Raw genomic sequence first — 14,430 nt, forward strand, 5'->3', positions numbered from 1 at the left:
TCCTCGCGCCCGCCCTATAGCCGAATGACGGCCGTAGAGCAGCCGCGTTCGTCCGGGCGGTCGTCCCTGGACGGCCTGATGTTTACTTCCGCAATGCGCGCCGCCGCGGGCGCGCATCGTGGAAGTTCTGTGTTCGCCGTGTCCCCCGGGGACAGGCAAACACAGATCGCTGTAAACGGCCAATCACAGCGGCCGTTTACAGCGTGATCGGCATGTCCAATGGGAGATGATCTCATATGTAAACATATGAGATCATCTCTCAGCGCTGCTCTCCTTCCTCGCACAGACAGTGCGAGAGGGGAGAGATGAACGGCTGCAGCGGCAGCCGTTCTGCCTGTGAAAAAAAAAAAAAGTAAAAAAATAAAATAAAGTGCCATCCTCCCCTAGCAGTGCCATCCGCCCCTAGCAGTGCCATCCGCCCCCAGCAGTGCCATCCGCCCCAGTGCCATCCGCCCCAGTGCCATCCACCCCAGTGCTACCTGCCCCAGTGCTACCTGCCCCCAGTGCCATCCACCCCAGTGCTACCTGCCCCCAGTGCCATCCAACCCCAGTGCTACCTGCCCCCAGTGCCATCCACCCCAGTGCAACCTGCCCCCAGTGCCACCTGCCCCCAGTGCCACGTGTCGTCAGTGCCACGTGTCGTCAGTGCCACATAGTGCCATCTGTCATCAGTGCCACGTATCAGTGCCATTTGTCATCAGTGCCACCTGTCAGTGTCACGTGCCATCTGTTGTCAGTGTCGCGTGTCATCAATGCCACTTATCAGTGCCATCTGTCATCAGTGTCACGCGTCATCGGTGTCATGTATTAGTGCCATCTGTCATCGGTGGCACATATAAGTGCCACGTATTAGTGCCATCTGTCATCGGTGGCACATATTAGTGCCACGTGTCTTCAGTGCCACGTATTAGTGCCACGTGTCATCAGTGCCACGTATAAGTGGCACGCGTCATCAGTGCCACATATTAGTGCCATCTGTCATCAGTGCCACCTGTCATCAGTGCCACGTATCAGTGCCATCTGTCATCAGTGTCACGTGTCATTGTCTTGGTGCTTCAAAAGTGTAATAAATAGTCAACAAGTTAGATGTGTAATTTATGTTCCTAGAACACATGATGGCGCTACCTGCATGTTGGGCCTCTCTATGTGGCCAGGCTGTGAAAAAGTCACACACATGTGGTATTGTAATACTCAGGAGGAGTAGCAGAATTTTTTGGGGGGTGTCATTTGTGGTATACACATGCCACGTGAGAGAAATAACCTATTACAATGACAATTTTGTGGAGAAAAAAAAAAATGAAAAATCTTAATTTTGCAAAGAATTGTGGGAAAAAAATGACAACATCAAAAAGCTCACTACGCCTCTTACTAAATACCTTGGAATGTCTACTTTCCAAAAAGGGGTCATTTGGGGGGTATTTGTACTTTCCTGACTTGTTCGGGTCACAAGAAGCGAGATAGTCCACCAGTACATCAGGTGTGATCAATTTTGTGCGATTCGCACCACAGCTTGTAGACTCTATAACTTTCACAAAGACCAAATAATATCCACTAATTTGGGTTATTTTTACCAAAGATATGTAGCAGTATAAATTGTGACCAAAATTTATGAAGAAAAATTAATAATTTGCATAATTCTGTCACAGAAACAAAGAAATATGCGTTTTTTTTCAAAATTTTCGGTCTTTTTTCATTTATAGCGCAAAAAATAAAAACCCCAGAGGTGATCAAATACCACCAAAAGAAAGCTCTATTTGTGGGAAAAAAAGGACAAAAAATTCATTTGGGTACAGTGTTGCATGACTGAGTAATTGTCATTCAAATTGTGAGAGCACCGAAAGCTGAAAATTGGTCTGGGCAGAATGGTGTTTAAGTGCCCAGTAAGCAAGTGGTTAAACACATTGCTAATAGCACTAGCTACATGTTTGTAGTGTAAATATTGATATTTGCAATGTTTAGCACTGAAAACAGTCATTTTAGGTACTTGCGCAATGTCAGTAAAAAATTGGTGCTGTTGGTAAATGTTGGTGTCCTGCCAGTAAATTTTAGTTGGGGGGGTCGGCAACTCTGGTCATCAGCAGTAGTGATGGCCGAACGGTTCGCCCGGCGGTCGTTTCGCGGCGAATTTCCGACTTTCGCCGTCCGCGGGTTCGAACGCCTTTTTCCGTCGTTCGCCCCGGCGGACTTACGTGTTTAATGTATACAAGAACTTTAACCTTTCGTGACACGTTTATCATGTGTTACAGGACAACCAATTGAGACATGACAGCTCATGGACACTTGGACATTCCCCCTAACCTATAAATACACCCGATCCGGTGGCCATTTTACATTCTTTCTTCTGTCACTGTAGGGAAAGGATCCTGTGTGGAGTAGGGACAGAGAAAACGCTAGCTATTTGGTACACAAAAGTTCTTTTCAGGACTGGTATAGGTGTTAGGTCAGCAGCCTGAGTTTCTTTTGTCAGTTTAGATAAAGGGACAGAGCGCTGTATGCTGCTATTTTAGGGACAGCTCAGCCAGATTAGTCTTTCTTCATCATCATCATCATCATCATCATTAGCTGTTACTATCAGGTCCACAAAAGAGCTGTTCCAGCTAATCGTTCCAGCCTACTCTTTTTTGCCAATTTGTATAGGGACAGGCAGGAAGCAGTGTGTCAGGCAGTGAGGATAATTTTAAAGACTTGCTGTTACTATTAGTTCCACAAAGGTTCTTTTCAGGACTGGTATCAGTGGTACGGTAATAGGCTTGTACACGTATAATATTCTTTCTTCCAAATATAGAAAGAATATTATACTTGACTGCTGCCCTTCTGCTGCAGTCTGCTAATCATTCACAACTCACTTGTTCCACAAAGCTCTTTATCAGGACTGGTAACTTGGTCTGTCTAGGGTGCTACGGTACATAGGCTTGGGTGCGGTACAGTCTGCTGTTCTGTAAGGACCGCTATCGGTCCACAATACATAGGGTTGCCGTGCACTACTGCTGACCGCTGCCCTATACTGCAGCAGTCCTTCATTGGTATAGGGACTGACGTACAGTCTGCTAATCACTAACACACAACCTGCTTGGTCCACAAAAGTTCTTATAAGGACTGGTAACTTGGTATAGGGTGCTACGGTACATAGGCCTGAGTGCGTTACAGTCTGCTGTTCTGTAAGGACCGCTATCGGTCCACAATACATAGGGTTGCCGTGCACTACTGCTGACCGCTGCCCTATACTGCAGCAGTCCTTCAGCGGTATAGGGACTGACGCACAGTCTGCTAAACACTAACACACAACCTGCTTGGTCCACAAAAGTTTTTATAAGGACTGGTAACTTGGTATAGGGTGCTACGGTACATAGGCCTGAGTGCAGTACAGTCTGCTGTTCTGTAAGGACCGCTATCGGTCCACAATACATAGGGTTGCCGTGCACTACTGCTGACCGCTGCCCTATACTGCAGCAGTCCTTCATTGGTATAGGGACTGACGTACAGTCTGCTAATCACTAACACACAACCTGCTTGGTCCACAAAAGTTCTTATAAGGACTGGTAACTTGGTATAGGGTGCTACGGTACATAGGCCTGAGTGCGTTACAGTCTGCTGTTCTGTAAGGACCGCTATCGGTCCACAATACATAGGGTTGACGTGCACCACTGCTGACCGCTGCCCTATACTGCAGCAGTCCTTCAGCGGTATAGGGACTGACGTACAGTCTGCTAAACACTAATACACAACCTGCTTGGTCCACAAAAGTTCTTATAAGGACTGGTAACTTGGTATAGGGTGCTACGGTACATAGGCTTGAGTGCGGTACAGTCTGCTGTTCTGTAAGGACCGCTATCGGTCCACAATAGATAGGGTTGACGTGCACCACTGCTGACCGCTGCCCTATACTGCAGCAGTCCTTCAGCGGTATAGGGACTGACGCACAGTCTGCTAAACACTAACACACAACCTGCTTGGTCCACAAAAGTTTTTATAAGGACTGGTAACTTGGTATAGGGTGCTACGGTACATAGGCCTGAGTGCGTTACAGTCTGCTGTTCTGTAAGGACCGCTATCGGTCCACAATACATAGGGTTGCCGTGCACTACTGCTGACCGCTGCCCTATACTGCAGCAGTCCTTCATTGGTATAGGGACTGACGTACAGTCTGCTAATCACTAACACACAACCTGCTTGGTCCACAAAAGTTCTTATAAGGACTGGTAACTTGGTATAGGGTGCTACGGTACATAGGCCTGAGTGCGTTACAGTCTGCTGTTCTGTAAGGACCGCTATCGGTCCACAATACATAGGGTTGACGTGCACCACTGCTGACCGCTGCCCTATACTGCAGCAGTCCTTCAGCGGTATAGGGACTGACGTACAGTCTGCTAAACACTAATACACAACCTGCTTGGTCCACAAAAGTTCTTATAAGGACTGGTAACTTGGTATAGGGTGCTACGGTACATAGGCTTGAGTGCGGTACAGTCTGCTGTTCTGTAAGGACCGCTATCGGTCCACAATACATAGGGTTGCCGTGCACTACTGCTGACCGCTGCCCTATACTGCAGCAGTCCTTCATTGGTATAGGGACTGACGTACAGTCTGCTAATCACTAACACACAACCTGCTTGTTCCACAAAAGTTCTTATAAGGACTGGTAACTTGGTATAGGGTGCTACGGTACATAGGCTTGAGTGCGGTACAGTCTGCTGTTCTGTAAGGACCGCTATCGGTCCACAATAGATAGGGTTGACGTGCACCACTGCTGACCGCTGCCCTATACTGCAGCAGTCCTTCAGCGGTATAGGGACTGACGTACAGTCTGCTAAACACTAATACACAACCTGCTTGGTCCACAAAAGTTCTTATAAGGACTGGTAACTTGGTATAGGGTGCTACGGTACATAGGCTTGAGTGCGGTACAGTCTGCTGTTCTGTAAGGACCGCTATCGGTCCACAATAGATAGGGTTGACGTGCACCACTGCTGACCGCTGCCCTATACTGCAGCAGTCCTTCAGCGGTATAGGGACTGACGTACAGTCTGCTAAACACTAATACACAACCTGCTTGGTCCACAAAAGTTCTTATAAGGACTGGTAACTTGGTATAGGGTGCTACGGTACATAGGCTTGAGTGCGGTACAGTCTGCTGTTCTGTAAGGACCGCTATAGGTCCACAATAGATAGGGTTGACGTGCACCACTGCTGACCGCTCACCTATACTGCAGCAGTCCTTCAGCGGTATAGGGACTAAGAGTTTTGTCACAGGGTCATTTAAAAAATGACATGCAGAGGAAGAGGCAGGCCCTTCCGCAGGGGTGGTAGGGGTAGGGCAGGAGCAACAGGCTTGAGCCAAAGTGGGAAGTTGCAGAAGGTGCGTTCAATTACTTTAAAGGATGCACCAGACTTGGTTGAGTGGCTCGCTCAGCCTTACTCTTCTGCACCCTCCTCATCCTCTCGATCTGCACCCTCTTCTTCACTCTCTGCTATGTGCACCCCCAAAGACACTACCACCAACAACACGACCACCACCACCACCACCACATACCTTCCGCTTGAGTCACTGGAATTATTTTCCGATCCATATCAAGAGGACATTTCTGATGCGCAGCCACTCTTGGTATTGGATCAGGAAGAGGAGGTAGCAACAAGCGCTACTCAGCAGTCTGACGCCAGTACCCAGATCAGCCCAAGGAGGAGGTTGGTCCCCGGTGTTGCTGCCTACTCTACTTATAGCGGTGGGGAAGGTGACGTTGATGATGACGTGTCTAGTGATGTCACGTGGGTGCCCACAAGAGAGGAAGAGGAGGGGAGTTCAGAGGGAGATATGGACCAGCAGATAGGGAGGAGAAGCAGCAATGACTTACATTGCACAGCAGGGACAAAGCAGACTGCAAATGTATCAGGAGCGAGTCATCGACCATGTACGGTCACATCTGGCGCTCCCAGGACACCGGCACATGGCTCCGCAGTGTGGGCTTTTTTTAACGTGTCCGCTGCTGACAATAGCGTTGCCATCTGCAATCTTTGCAGTCAACGCGTTAGTCGCGGTAAGCCCAATACTCACCTAGGGACGACCGCCTTAAGAAGGCACATGAGCAGCCATCACCGAGCCCAGTGGGAGCAACGGAACACACAAAGCCACACTGCAGGCTCTCACCGTCCAGCCTCGTCTTCTACTTCTCCTTCTCCTCTCTCCTCACAATTGTCCTCCACTCCACCTTCCATCACGCCAAGCTCACATTTTTCTGCAAAAAGGCAGGCTTCCGTGGGCCTAATGTTTGAGCGTAAAAAAATGATGACGCCGGATAACCCTCTTGCCCAACGGTTGGCGGCTGGCTTGTCAGAACTCATAGCCCGCCAACTACTGCCATATAAACTGGTGGACTCGGAGGCCTTTCGCAAATTTGTGGCCATTGGAACACCACAATGGAAGGTCCCAGGAAGGAAGTATTTCTCAGAGAAGGGCATCCCAGAGCTATATGGCCATGTTCAGCGGCAAGTGAATGTATCTCTGGCACACAGTGTCGGTGCCAAGATACATCTGACCACAGACACGTGGTCTAGCAAACACGGGCAGGGAAGGTATATCAGTTTTACTGCCCACTGGGTGAACCTTCTGACGGCCGTCAAGCATGTAACCCGTGGCACCCGTGTAGATTTGGTTTTACCGCCACGGATTGCATGCAGGCCTGACTCTTCTTCTCCTCCTCCTACTCCATCCTCCTCCCTCTCCTCCTCAGCTGCCTCCTCCTTTTCCGCTGCTAGCGTCTCTTCCACTGCACCGCCCAAGCTCCCCAGAACCTATTCCACATGCCAGGTGAGACGTTGCCATGCCGTGCTGCGTCTGTTGTGCCTGGAAGCAAAGAGCCACACTGGCCCGGCACTCCTTTCAGCTTTGCGTTCACAGGCAGATGAGTGGCTAACACCGCTCAATTTGACAGTTGGTAAAGTGGTGTGTGACAACGGTGCCAATCTGCTTAGCGCATTGAAACAGGGCAAAATCACGCACGTGCCGTGCATGGCACACGTCTTAAACTTGGTCGTGCAGCGATTCCTTGTCAAATACCCTGGGGTCCAGGACATCTTGCGGCAGGCAAGGAAAATCTCGGCCCATTTCAGAAGATCTTACACGGCCATGGCTCGCCTTGCTGACATTCAGCGGCGACACCATCTGCCGGTCAGACGTCTTATTTGCGATTGCCCGACGCGATGGAACTCAACCTTCTATATGCTTGATAGGCTGCTCCAGCAGAAACGTGCAGTTAACGTCTACCTGTATGAACTCTGCGAAAGAAACGGTTCTGGGGAGCTGGGTTTTTTTTCACCGCGCCAGTGGCTGCTCATGCGCGACACATGCAGACTTCTGCGGCCATTTGAGGAGATCACCAAACTGGTCAGTCGCAGCCATGGCGCCATCAGTGACATGGTACCTTATGCCTTCTTTCTGGAGCGTGCATTGCGTCGTGTCATTGATCAGGCTGTGGAGGAGCAGGAGCGGGAAGATGAGGAAGTCGCAATGCTGGATGAATTCCCAGGGGGGGCTACTCTATCTGAGACAAGTCAACAACAGGAGTCTGATGAGGAGTCAGAGGAGGATGGTGCCGGGGCGGATGAGCAGGAGCAAGAAGAGCATGCTTTAAACCTTTCTGGGATCCCTGTTGTGCGAGGATGGGGAGAGGAGAATGAAGAGGACGACATTATCCTGGATGATGAGCAGGAGCCAGGCCACCACACCGCTTCCACTTTAGTGCAAATGGGGGCCTTCATGCTCCAGTGTTTTAATAGGGACCCCCGTATAAAAAGCATGAGGGTCAAGGACCAGTACTGGGTGGCAACGTACTTAGACCCCCGGTACAAACACAAAATGGCGGAAATGTTACCGCCGTCGCAGAGGGCTGTCAGAATGCAGCACTTCCAGGCCTTGCTTCGAGAAATGCTGCATTCTGCTTTTGCGTGCGCTGGCAGAGGAGCAATTCCCACTCCCAGAGAAGGATTTGCGGGTACCAATCCAACAGCGCCTGCAAGAAGAGGCCGGTTTGAAGATGTGTTGGTGACTTCGGATATGAGGTCATTCTTTCAGCCGACCCATCGACAGGTGTCATCCGGATCCAGCATCAGGGAACGCCTAGACCGTCAGGTGTCCGACTACATTGGGTTAACGGCCGATGTGGACGCTCTGAGGAGTGATGAACCCCTAGACTACTGGGTGGGCAGGCTTGACCTCTGGCCAGAGCTTGCCCAATTTGCAATCGAACTGTTGGCTTGCCCCTCATCCAGTGTCCTGTCCGAAAGGACGTTCAGCGCAGCAGGGGGGATTGTGACCGATAAGCGTACTCGCCTAGCTCACCACAGTGTTAACTACCTCACATTTCTAAAAATGAATGAGGCATGGATCTCGGAGGAATTCAACACATGTGATCAGTAGACCATGTATATGTCTATAAACAATTTTTGGAATCAAGCACACAGACCTTCTTAATTCATTTGGCTCACTTCCCTGACCCAAAAAAGCACACCGTACTATATGCCCCTACCCTCCTCTTTGAAGAGGTTGAGCGGTGTCATATTTCTACTGGGGCTGCTTATTATGAGGGGTTCCCACCATCCCTGTGCTGTGCTGACTTCCTCCTGGGTGTTCTTATTATGAGGGGCTCCCACCATCCCTGTGCTGTGCTGACTTCCTCCTGGGGGTTCTTATTATGAGGGGATCACACCATCCCTGTGCTGTGCTGACTTCCTCCTGGGGCTGCTTACGGTGCTGCTGTCAGCGCTGTATGTCACGGAGCTGCTGTCAGCGCTGTATGTCACGGAGCTGCTGTCAGCGCTGTATGTCACGGAGCTGCTGTCAGCGCTGTATGTCACGGAGCTGCTGTCAGCGCTGTATGTCACGGAGCTGCTGTCAGCGCTGTATGTCACGGAGCTGCTGTCAGCGCTGTATGTCACGGAGCTGCTGTCAGCGCTGTATGTCACGGAGCTGCTGTCAGCGCTGTATGTCACGGAGCTGCTGTCAGCGCTGTATGTCACGGAGCTGCTGTCAGCGCTGTATGTCACGGAGCTGCTGTCAGCGCTGTATGTCACGGAGCTGCTGTCAGCGCTGTATGTCACGGTGCTGCTGTCAGCGCTGTATGTCACGGAGCTGCTGTCAGCGCTGTATGTCACGGAGCTGCTGTCAGTGCTGTATGTCACGGAGCTGCTGTCAGCGCTGTATGTCACGGAGCTGCTGTCAGCGCTGTATGTCACGGAGCTGCTGTCAGCGCTGTATGTCACGGTGCTGCTGTCAGCGCTGTATGTCACGGAGCTGCTGTCAGCGCTGTATGTCACGGAGCTGCTGTCAGCGCTGTATGTCACGGAGCTGCTGTCAGCGCTGTATGTCACGGAGCTGCTGTCAGCGCTGTATGTCACGGAGCTGCTGTCAGCGCTGTATGTCACGGTGCTGCTGTCAGCGCTGTATGTCACGGAGCTGCTGTCAGCGCTGTATGTCACGGAGCTGCTGTCAGTGCTGTATGTCACGGAGCTGCTGTCAGCGCTGTATGTCACGGAGCTGCTGTCAGCGCTGTATGTCACGGAGCTGCTGTCAGCGCTGTATGTCACGGTGCTGCTGTCAGCGCTGTATGTCACGGAGCTGCTGTCAGCGCTGTATGTCACGGAGCTGCTGTCAGCGCTGTATGTCACGGAGCTGCTGTCAGCGCTGTATGTCACGGAGCTGCTGTCAGCGCTGTATGTCACGGAGCTGCTGTCAGCGCTGTATGTCACGGTGCTGATGTCAGTGCTCTGTATTACGGTGCTGCTGTCAGTGCTCTGTATCTCCTGCACCCTCTTGTTTGCCTACCCTGGTCCCTGACCTTCCCTCTCCTCCATTGCCTTCATTAGCTCCATAGTCCTGAATTGTCAGAACAATTTCCCAAATAAAAAAAAAATGCTTGTAGTTATCGATCCCAAATTCACCTCATACATGTATTATGCTATTGTCCAGGTGGTGGGACTACGTGCTACCCCCTAATAATTACCCCGTGGCCGCAAATTCGACCTAAAGGTTTGCGAAATTCGCCTCCCATTGAAGTCAATGGAGCCCGCGGCGAACGGTCGTTTTCGCGAACGTTTGTGTCCGTTCGCGTTTCGCGTTCGCGAAACGTCCCGTCGGAAGTTCGTCCATCACTAATCAGCAGCCTACTATCTGCTCTCCTCTCTGCTCCTGTGTCCTCCTCCCCCTTCTCCTCTCTGTCTGTGTGTGAGCCACCCCTCCCCCCTCCTGCTGCTCTCATAACACTAACCTGTATACACCATCAGCACTGCCCCCTATTGCAGCGCCCCCCTCTGTGAATGATTTATAAATATAAATGCTGTAAATACCTCATTTAGGAGCTGAGATTTTGATCACATGACCAGCCAGCTCTCTCCTCCTCCCCTCCAAACTGACATCAGCAGGGGAATCTCAGCCCCGCCCACTGCATCTCTCAGAGGAGGAAAGGAGAAAGCTGGCCAGTCATGTGATCGCAATCTCAGCAGTGAAATTAGGTATTTGCAGCATTTATTTTTATAAATCACACACAGAGGGGGACACTACAGCAGTGCTGTTGGTGTATACAGGTTAGAGTGGCTTAACAACCACTTTAATCTCAAGCCAAGAAGTGCCTCAGCCCACCAGATTCCACCTGTAAATAAAATATCACCTTATGGCTGGAGCTTCAGAGCGAATTCTAGCAGCTTAGGAGATCTTTTGACATTGCCTTGCCAACCAGTTAAATGTTTGCTTCAGATGCACTGTCAGGGACTGAAATGCTCCAGGAAAGAATTTGTGTGCCATTGAGAATAATACCTTATTGAGTTTACAAGTCATTTTTAGGAGGAGGGTGAACCTTTTTCCAACTCAGTGATTGTGTTTTTTTTTTTACGTGTTATATTTTTCACTTGGTTGCCCTGAGTAACTACAGCTGAATGAAACAAAAATTGTGTCTGTCTTAATTTCCAGCTGCAAAGCAACAAAATGTGATTTTTTTAAAGGGGGGGGGGGGGGAGGATTCTTTTGTATACCAACCGTATAGAACAAATCCACTATAATAGGATTTTTATATACAGCTTACCTGTAAAATCCTTTTCTTGAGAGTACATCACGGGACACAGGAGCTTCATTACATAGTGGGTTATATAGGCACCTCTGGTGATTGGACACTGGTTGACCCAATTAAAGAGAATTCCTCCCCTATATAACCCCTCCCATCAGGGAGGCACCTCAGTTTTGTAGCAAAGCAATAAGAAACCACGTAAAACCCAAGAGGGGCGGGAGCCCTGTGTCCCGTGATGTACTCTCAAGAAAAGGATTTTACAGGTAAGCTGTATATAAAAATCCTATTTTCTTGATCATACATCACGGGACACAGGAGCTTCATTACATAGTGGGATGTCCCATAGCAATGCTCAGGTTGAGGGGAGGGAGACACAGATCATGAATCTAGACCGCCAGGGACCTGAGGACCTAAACTGCAGCCTGCAGTACACTGCGCCCAAAGGCGATATCCTCCTGCCCTCTGACATCCACCTGATAGAATCTGGTGAATGTGTGGACTGATGACCAAGTTGCAGCCTTACAGATCTGAGCCAGGGAGGCCTGGTGATGCACTGCCCAAGAAGCGCTTACAGCCCTAGTAGAGTGCGCTTTCACCTGAAAAGGAGGAATCTTCCCCTTTAAGTCATAGGCCTGAGAAATAACCTGTGTGATCCACCTCGAAAGAGTGGACTTTGACGCTGCCTGACCCTTTTTAGGGCCTTCTGGCAGAATAAATAAACAGTCAGTCTTTCTTATCTGAGCAGTTGCCTGAAGATAAAGACTGATTGCTCTAACCACATCTAAAGTGTGTAAGGATTCTTCCTCTGTGGACTGAGGGTTTGGAAAAAAGGATGGTAGGATTACATCCTGATTCAGGTGAAAACCTGAAACTACCTTAGGTAGAAAGGACCTGTTGGGACGCATGACCACTCGGTCCTTATGGATAATTAAATAGGGCTCTTTACAGGAAAGAGCTGCCAATTCTGATACCCTTCTAGCCGTGGATATGGCTACTAGGAACACCAGCTTCTTTGTCAGGAGAGTTAAAGAAGCCAGATGCAGAGGTTCAAATGGTTGGGCTTCTAAGGCCGAGAGAACCAAATTCAGATCCCAAGGGCATACCGGAGGTTTGACTGGCGGTCTCATCCGCATAGCCCCCTGGATAAAAGCCCGTACTAGGGAATGTGATGCAAGCGATCTTTGAAAAAAAGACCGATAGGGCCGAAATCTGCACCTTGATGGTGCTTATGGCCAAATTCATTTCAAGGCCTGATTGGAGAAAGGCCAAGATTCTGCTAATGACATACCTTCTAGGATGCCATCTCCTGGGTTCACACCAGGAAACATATGCCCTCCAGATCTTGTAATAGATACGCCTGGAGGCCGGTTTTCTGGCATTGACCAGAGTGGAGAGGACTGGCCCCGAAAGACCACGGCCTCTCAAAATGTGGGTCTCAGCAGCCAGACCGTCAAATTCAGACTGCGTAAAGCAGGGTGGTAAATTGGACCCTGTGAGAGCAGATCTGGCCGGAGAGGGAGGGTCCATGACCTGCCCACTGCCAACTTCATGATCTCTGCGAACCATGGTCGCCTGGGCCAAGCCGAGGCCACTAGAAGGACCGGCCTCATCTCCCTCTTGACCCTTCCCAAGAACCTCGATAACAGCGGGTTCGGGGGGAAGGCATAGATCAGATTGTACTGATCCCAGGGAACTGTCAGAGCATCTGACCCCTGAGCAAGTGCATCTCTTGTCCTTGACACAAAGTTGTCCAGTTTCCTGTTGAATCTGGACGCAAACAAATCCACGTCTGGAGTGCCCCACTTGTGACATATGTCTTGAAACACATCGGGGTGCAGAGCCCATTCTCCTGGGCACAACTGCTGGCGGCTGAGATAATCTGCCTGCCAATTCTCCACTCCTGGAATGAAGACTGCAGAGAGGCACGGAACATGCTCTTCTGCCCAGACAAGTATGCGATTCACCTCCTTTTGGGCCACCAGACTTCTGGTACCGCCCTGGTCATTGATGTAAGCCACTGCGGTGGCATTGTCGGACTGAATCCGAACTGGGAAACCTCGCAGTCTGTGAGACCACTCTCTGAGTGCCATGTAAATTGCCCGAATCTCCAAGACATTTATGGGCAGCAGACTTTCGGTCGCAGACCATTTTCCCTGCGAGCATGTTTCCTGCAACACGGCTCCCCAACCTGTCAGGCTGGCATCCGTGGTGACAATCTTCCATGAGAGGGGAAGAAAGGTTTTGCCTTTCAGCAAATTTTTGGTCTGTAACCACCAGACAAGACTTTTGCGTGCCCGAGGGGATAAACGCATAGGAAGATCCAGGGATTGGGGCTTCCTGTTCCAAATCGCAAGGATGCATCTTTGCAGGGGCCTTGAGTGGAACTGGGCAAATGGAACGGCCTCGAAAGAGGCGACCATCTTTCCCAACAGTCTCATGTACAACCGAATGGAGGAGAATCTTCTGCCCAGAATCAGGCGCACTAGATCTCCAATGGCCAAGGCCTTTGGCTTTGGAAGGAACACCCTGCCCTGAGCGGTGTCGATAATCAGACCCAGGTAATCCAACCTGGTGGTCGGTTGTAAAGACGACTTTTCTAGGTTTATAATCCAACCTAGGCGGCCCAGATGTTCTAGCGTTTTGGTGACGCTGCGACTTAGGCATGTTGCAGTTCTCTCTACGAGAAGCAAGTCGTCTAGGTAAGCCATGACGGCTATGCCCTGAACTCTTAAGATTGCTAAGAGAGGGTCTAGAATCTTCGTGAAGACTCGAGGGGCCGTGGCTAGGCCGAACGGCAGGGCCACAAATTGAAAATGGCGCTGCTCTACCGCGAACCTCAGAAACTTCTGGTGTGCGGGAAATATTGGCACATGGAGATATGCGTCTTTGATATCTATTGATGCCATGAATTCTCCTCCTTGCAGGGAGGAGACCACAGTGCGTATTGACTGCATCCGGAAGGTCTGGATGTGTAGAAACCGGTTTAAGTCTCTCAGATCCAAGATAGGTCTGACACTTCCGTTTGGTTTTGGAACGGTGAAGAGATTCGAATAGAAACCTGAACCCTGATCTTTCGGGCTCACCTCTACTATCACACCTTGGGATAGTAATTGATCTAAGGCCAGGAATAGCGGTTTCTGCTTTATCGGATCCCTGGGGATCCTTGACCTTAGAAAACGGGAAGGTGGAATCTCCTGAAACTCTAGCCTGTAGCCTAGAGATACTGAAGAGATCACCCATTTGTCCTGAATCTCTACCCGCCAGGCGCCTGCAAACTGCAGGAGCCTTCCCCCCACTCGGCCGAGCGGGGGCGCCCCTTCACAAGGATGTCTTGGCGGACTGCTTGGCAGGCTTCCGCCCCCAAGTCCTTTTCTGTCCCTGG

Source organism: Lithobates pipiens, unplaced genomic scaffold (genome assembly GCF_037356315.1).
Source record: "Lithobates pipiens isolate NorthernLeopardFrog02 unplaced genomic scaffold, aLitPip1_a1.2 Scaffold_28, whole genome shotgun sequence".
In the NCBI taxonomy this organism is placed as follows: domain Eukaryota; kingdom Metazoa; phylum Chordata; class Amphibia; order Anura; family Ranidae; genus Lithobates; species Lithobates pipiens.